Below are 8,189 nucleotides of genomic sequence, written 5' to 3' on the forward strand. Positions count from 1 at the left end.
AAATAGCTAGCTTAAAAACAAAAACAAACAAATCTTCATAAAACATAATATTTAATAATATTAAAGTTTACATAACAATTAATGTGTTGTGTGTGTTTGTGTTTTTCGTATAGCAAAGACATATCGGGCTGTCTGCTGTGTTCACTGAGTGGAATCGAACTCCCTATTTTTAGCGTTGTAAATCCATAAACGTTTCACTCTTCCAGCGGGAGACTAATACTTAATAAGATGTAATCAGCATGGTAGTTAATAAGATATGTTTAACATAAGATATAATCTTCATAAAAGTTAATAAGTTTTGTTCTTAATGTGTTATAATTCATCTTGTTTCGTTAATAATTAATATGTTTTATCTCAAATATTTTCCTAAATATATGTTTTTCCATCTTAATAGTGAACCTTAACTCATCTAAGACTCAACACTGAGTTAAAGTGCATTATGATGAGCCGGACGTTTAGTTGAATGTAAATTGTGTTCTACAATACACAAATAAAATGATGTAATGTAAAGAATCCTAAGTTCCTTTCTGTGTTTATTTTCTGGTGTTGGAGTTTTCTTTATCAGATAACTTGGATGAATATAGACCAAAGATTACATGATAACCAACCATGATAATAAACTAAAATGATTACACTCAAGCATTGATGGACACAATGAGATGAATAAACAAATAAATATAATAGAAAGATCTCATAATTTGAACATTGAAGACAATGAAACAAAAGTAACCAAGAGCCTTCATTTGGTACAAACTGTGAAAAGTGAAACTACAGAGAGCATATTAATTTTAATGTGTGTGCTTTTTTATTATAGCAAAACCACATCGGCCTATTTGCCGAGTCCACCGAGGGGAAATTAATTGTAATAATGTAGCTTTCACATACTTTATAGCATCGTATTTAATTATTTATTGTGGATATTTTAGAAAAGTTTTGTTGTCAGAAGAACCTCTGGTCCATTTAAACAGCTTATTTTATAAGGTGTCTAAGAGAATTACACCTTTCCTGATTCTAGTCAACTGAGTAACTTTAGCCATTTACTGGACAACAAATTAGTTACTTTGATTTATATTAATATCTATATTTTATTTTTATTATCATAAACTGTTCGAACACTGTTTAGTCTTTTAACAAAATGTTCAAGAAAAAATCTTTGTGTTTGTTCATGAAGTTAAGACTTTGCAGCTTGAGGCACTGAGAACTTGGTTATGTTTATCTGTATAGTTTCTGTGTACTTGTAATTAGGAACTGAACCTTTTCACCAACTTTATATGATACCTCAGAACAGACTGGCTGGTTACTGAAACCAACTAAAACTAAATTAGGAAGAACCAACAAAAGTCATTTTAAGAAAAGTTTTCAATCGACCATGCAAGCCAAGAGAAATCACGGACATCAAAATCTGGTACAAATTTAGGGATTCTTTGATGATTCAGTGTTTTTCAATATATAAACACTTGAAGAGTTTCGTTAACTGACTTATATTTACGTGGTTAGCAAAGTGTGACTATTTGTTTATTTGGAGGTTATTTGAGAGTTTTCAGTTGAAACAACAGATAGACCTTATCTGACACGGCAATTATTACCGACGTTTCTAGAACTGTGAAACTTGTAAAACCAATGAAATAAACACACGCGTATAAATACGCCTGAAGCAACTTTCTTTCTTGCTGTACTCTGTGTTTCACTTGAGGTTAAAATACAATCATTATTACACACGTTATCAATACAAGTCACTATTGTTATTGTGATATCGACTTCATTACTAGTATGAAGTACAGTTCGTTATTAATATTATGTGTGAATTTTTTATAATGTTTAAAATAATGATGATTAAAGTTAAGATAAATAATGTGTGTTTTTGTGTGTTTTCTTTTAGCAAAGATGAATCGAACCCCTGATTTTAGCGTTGTAAATCCAGAGACATACCGCTGTGCTAGCGGGGGCAAGATAAATAAACCTAACTAACTACAGTGGAAGTTTGGTGGAAATAACAAATGTTTTAGCGGACATACTCCTCTATAAGTGTAACAGTTTTCTACTAATTTCTTGTACATAAGTATAAACCTGTTTGTCATCACCTTGTTTTCGCGTTACTGAACTCAGTGTGTGTGTTTGTGTTTTTCTTATAGCTAGGCCACATTGGGCTATCTGCTGAGTCCACCGAGGGGAATCGAACCCCTGATTTTAACATTGTAAATTCGTAGACTTACCGCTGTCCCAACGAAGGCCTACTGATCTGAAACCACATTAAACCCTCGGTGGATTTAATTAAATAATCATTGAACCAATCCTGGTAAACAATGTTTTGAAAATAATGGTTTATTACACAAAGTAAAGGGAGGATATTGAAAATGCGGTACAGATATGTTTCATAAACAATCGATGGAAACTGTTAAATAGATCAACTAATTAAACTAGAGATAGTTAATAAATCATGAATAATGAGGAAAATTTAAAACAATTATCGTTCACGACGTCAAGATTTAAGTATTAGAAATGTTACTTCTTTTGTTTCAAATAAAAGTTTTCATTATAGTTGTATATTGGCTTCATCTATTGAGAACTAAAGAAACTTTAAAATATTTTTGATGTGAAACTACTGCTGTAGTATATTAATAAGATAATAACATTGTGTTAGCAGGTCTTGTAAGCAGGGCTTAATAAGATAATAACATTGTATTAGCAGGTCTTGTAAGCAGGGCTTAATAAGATAATAACATTGTGTTAGCAGGTCTTGTAAGCGGGCTTAATAAGATAATAACATTGTGTTAGCAAGTCTTGTAAGCGAGCTTCAAGCATCATCCCTAATTCGTAATCTCTCGTAAAGGTTACAAAAATTACCACATTTAATAACGAGCCAATAGATAACGAATACTTAAATGTTTTCACTTTATATAAACATTTTCCCCGACTTTTCTGCTGTTACAGCGCCTCTAGAAACATTGTTTTTTAAATCGTAAAAAAAGTTTACTATACGAAGGTGTGCCTCACCTTCACACGTCCAACAAAAGAGGACCTAAGTATCCGATAAAGCTGATAATATACTCCATTTTATTATTTTTCAGTTTATTTATTGAAACAATGGAAAATACATGCAATTACAATGTTTAATATTTTCATGTTAAAATTACACATGACATAATAAAAATTAGAGTAGTTTAAAATTGACATGCACGTGCCTAATAATGGTCTCGTTGTGTCTAAGATAATTTTTGCACATCATTGTATTCTTAAAGACAGTTTGGATGGACGACAACATCACGCGCCTCTAGGGTGTCTTCCAGTATATCTGATCTATTAGCAGGCCTTAACTTTTCATGTTCCTCTACCCTGTTTAATGGTAACATGAACAAACTAGATACAAATAGTAACACAAACATCTAGATACAAATACTAACACAAACAAACTAGATACAAATGGTAACACGAACAAATAGATACAAATACTTACTAATACAAACGAAGTAGACACAAATGGTAACACGAACAAACTAGATACAAATACTACTCGAGGGCTATCTGCACTAGCCGTCCCTAATTTGGCAGCGTAAGACTTGAGGGAAGGCAACTAGTTATCACAACCCATCGCCAACTCTTGGACTACTCTTTTACTAACGAATAGTGGGATTAATAGTCACATTATAACGCCTCCACGGCTAAAAGGACGAACATGTTTGATGTAACGGGGATTTGAACCCTATATACAAATAAAGGTCATCCACAAAAATCTATTTTAAAATTTGTTCTTATATGTATTTATATACTTATGTTAGCTGATCAACAATTATCAATAGGAAATTAACATCAATAAACGGTACATATTTGGTTACTTGTTGGATGTTTGTCGCTAAACAGATGATGGTAAACAGGACCATCGCGAATTAAATTATCTGAACAAATTTTTATTTTAGCAACGTAAATAGAAAACTAATTAAATCATCCTTTGTTATCGTAACAATGGAAATCTAACAAGGATGAACTGTTGACCTGTGTGGTATCTTCGTTTCTTCTATTATAACGGGCCAGGTGTGTTGAGGCGTTCGACTCGTAATCTGGGGGTTGCGGGTTTGAATCCCCGTCGTACCAAACACGTTCGCCTCTTTTAGAGAGACGTTATAATGTGACGGTCAATTCCACTCTTCGTTGGTATTAGAGTAGCCCAAGAGTTGGCGGTGGGTTGTAATGACTAGCTGCCTTCCCACTGCCAAATTAGGGACAGCTGGCGCAGAGAGCCCTCGTATAGTTTTGCACGAAATTCGAAAACAAATGAACAAACAATCTACTTTAACGGCACTGAGGGCTAAACAGTCAGTTTAGAAATTCGCGTAGTTTAAGTATAGCTTTTTTCGGTTGGTTGGTTTTCTTATAGCAAAGATACATCAAGCCATCTCCTGAGTTTACCGAGGAGAATCGAGCCACTGATTTTAGCGTTGTAAATCCGTAGACTTACCGCTGTACCTGCGGATAACAAGTATAGCCATCCCTAAATATTAACTAGTGACAAGAGAGAGTTAACCAACCAGTAACACCTGCCGTCATAAAGACTAGTTCTGGGTTTAAAATGAGAAGTAGAATTGAGTATTAATCTTGTAACAAACAACAACCGAAACTCCAGAACAATACGGCGCGAACCTTGGACCTTCCAAACTAACTTTTAGACCACAACTTTCAGTACTGATTTTTAACATTAGGTTGTATTATAAAACACTGTAGTTTATTACATATTCTCTCAACAATCACATGTTGAATAAATTCGAGGTAATGGTAAAATAAGTGTTAAATAAAAATCATTTTTAACATGTTTACTTAGAAGTATTACTCGGTATTTCCTATTTCCTGGAATCTCTTATACTTCTGTGGTTTTTTTGTATGGGTAAAACTTTGAGTAAACATAAGAAAACAAAATGCTGGGATTACAGAAATTAAAATAAATTCACATTTTTAGCTTGTTTTATTTCATATGTCTTCTTATGAAATATGTTGTGCTGCCATCTACTGGACGCGGTATAAGTTTCTTACACTAAACCGCTTTTGTGGAAAGTGGCAATTTGTTTGACATGGAATTAAAGCTATGTGATAAATTACTGTAACTCTTAGTAATTTTGAGACTAGGTATATATATATATATATATATACAAATGTGAATTTCAGTTGAAAAGGTTCTCAGAATCTATATCTTAAAATTTATCGATCATAAATTTCACAATCGGCTACATCCGGCATGGCCAAAAGGGTTAAGGCGTTCGACTCGTAATCTGAGAGTCACCCCAAATATGCTCACCCTTTCAGCCGTGGTGGCGTTATATTGTGCGGTCAATCCCACTATTCGTTGGTAAAAGAGTAGTCTAAGAGTTGGCGGTGGGTGGCGATGACTACCTGTCTTCCCTCTCGTCTTACACTGCTAAATTAGAGAAGGCCAGCGCAGATAGGGGGAAAAATATTGCCATGCGACTGCCAGCTGCTCTTTACATTTACCTGTCAGTATACATAGACAGAAACGCCACCTCTATAAAATGTCAAAACTGGTGTGACAGTAAATATTCATGTATGTATGTAAGGGATTATCGCTGTGTGCCAGAATTCGAAATGACATTTTAATTTAAATACATGTAGCTGTGAAGAACATCTGTTAGGTTTACATTGCTACAGTTTATATATCCACCTGTAATCGATACGTTTCTAATGATTCTAGAACTTTAAATTTAAATCTTTTAACTTCCGTTTTCTCTTCCTTAGTCCAAAATGTCGCTGATCTACCAGCTGTACCAATACACATTATTCACCATAATCTTTGGAATACAGTTGTTTTTACACGATCACATGCTTGCCTCTTTATTTCTCATATTATACTAAAATAATATTTTATGGTACTCTCTGGAAATGTGACCTTTCTGTATTACTTTATCATATCACAAATTCTTTCTTATGAAATAATATTTAATTATACGAGAATCAACTTCAAATCTTTTCGTATTTTTCAAATAAATGTTTGTAGGCAAATAATTCTTAGTAATAAGCTCAGATCATAGTTTCAGGACTAAAGATTTGGTCTCTGTGACACTAACTGCAAAAAGTTAATATTTCAAACGAAACTCAGATCATAGTTTCAGGACTTCGAGTTGACAGGCGTGATAATAATTGTGAAAGTTATATATGAAAGTGAGCTCAAGTCATAGTTTCACGACTCCAGAGTTCGTCTGTGTGATAATACTTGCGAAATGCTAATATCTTAAACTATACTCAGATAATAGTTTCAAAGCTTTAGATTTGGTCTGTGTAATAATAATTATGAAAAGTTAATATTTTTTAGAAATTATCGTTCACGTGACGTACTAGCCATATATTAAGATTATAATTTTGCACCCAAATATACGTCTATGAGGATATAAAAACAAATGCAATAGCTGTTTATTTATTTGAATTTTTAACATTAAATTGCAGCTCATTTTGGTGTATTTATATATATGCATAAATAATAAATCAAAAGTAACCTAACAGAACATTGAGTTGTAGCGTATTGAACTTGACCTCACAGAATGTAAGTTTATAATATATTGAACTTGACCTTACAGAATATTGGTGTATAACATATTGAACTTGGCCTTATAGAATATTGGTTTATAACATAATTGAAATTGACTTAACATGACATTGTTTTACAACGTGTCGATTGTTTGTTTTCGAATTTCGCGCAAAGCTACGAGAGGGCTATTTGCACTAGCCGTCTCTAATTTAGCAGTGTAAGACTAGAGGGAAGGCAGCTGGTCATCTCCACCCATCGCTAACTCTTGGGCTACTCTTTTACCAACGAATAGTGGGATTGACCCTCACTTATAACGTCCCCACTGCTGAATGGTTGAGCATGTTTCGTGCGACGGGGATTCGAACCCGCGACCCTCAGATTAACTTGTCGAAATTGTTCTTTAAAAAAAAATTAATTTAATTACCTTAACCTCACAAATTCTCTGGTTTAAAACATGAACGTAGAAAATAAGTTATGTAAATGAGATGATTAGGACGTTATTTCATTAAGGAGGAACAAAATATGCTGCAGAAACACAAAAAACAACCTTTTTCTCTTTAACTCACACGCGCGTATTGATTCCAAAAAATCGTCGCTGTGTTTAAAAAAACATGAACATTAATGGTTGTTAGGGTTCGCTGGTTAGGCTTACGTATTCGTTTCGCACGATATCACAACATTGGTTATCAAGAGGTCGTTAGTGTCAACAAACTGGTTTGGTCGTTGCCTTGTAAAGAAATAGCTCAGGTGAAAGTCACGCCAAGTACCGAGGAAAATAATTATTAGTGAAACGCAAAAGAAAGATGCCCTTATGACTGGTTCTTTGCCAAATCAATTTATTGGTTTCAGGTTTTGTACCTAGACATTCATTTTTAACCAAATTTCATTTTTCCCGAAATGGGATCTTAAATAATGAAATAAAAATTTAAAATAAAAACACAAACGTCTATAATAGAATGGTTGTGGAAAACAAACACTCCTTTTAAATCAATTGAGTTGAATTCAACTTTGGAAACTTACTCCCCCAAAGCTCACTGGACTTAAAGAACGAAAAATTCGGTTTCCGATCCTCATGAAGTGACTGGAGCACAATTAAATAACTCTTTGTTTAACAACAAACAGAACATACCCTTTCAGAGTAGAGACAACCCTGGTTTTATTTCTCTATAAATCTTTAATTTTTTAACAGCAGCTAATGATAAAGGTTTATCAAAAGCCAAAATTTTGTTTGAGATAAAGGTTAGTTAGCATAGATTTAAAATATTATGCGTGTCTAAGTGTCAAATACTTAAACTATTGTGTGTTTGTAAGTGTCAACTATTTAAAATGTTATGTGTTTGTAAGTGTCAACTGTTTAGAATATTATGTGTTTGTAAGTGTCAACTGTTTAAAATATTATGTGTATGTTATTGCAACTGTTTAAAATATTATGTGTATGTTAGTGTTGACTATTTAAAATATTATGTGTTTGTAAGTATTAACTGTTTAAAATATTGTGTATGTTTGTGTCAACTATTTAAAATATTATGTGTCTGTAAGTGTCAACTATTTAAAATATTATGTGTTTGTAAGTGTCAAATACTTAAACTATTGTGTGTTTGTAAGTGTCAACTATTTAAAATGTTATGTGTTTGTGTCAACTATTTAAAATATTACGTGTTTG

Source organism: Tachypleus tridentatus, chromosome 7 (genome assembly GCF_004210375.1).
Source record: "Tachypleus tridentatus isolate NWPU-2018 chromosome 7, ASM421037v1, whole genome shotgun sequence".
Lineage (NCBI taxonomy): Eukaryota > Metazoa > Arthropoda > Merostomata > Xiphosura > Limulidae > Tachypleus > Tachypleus tridentatus.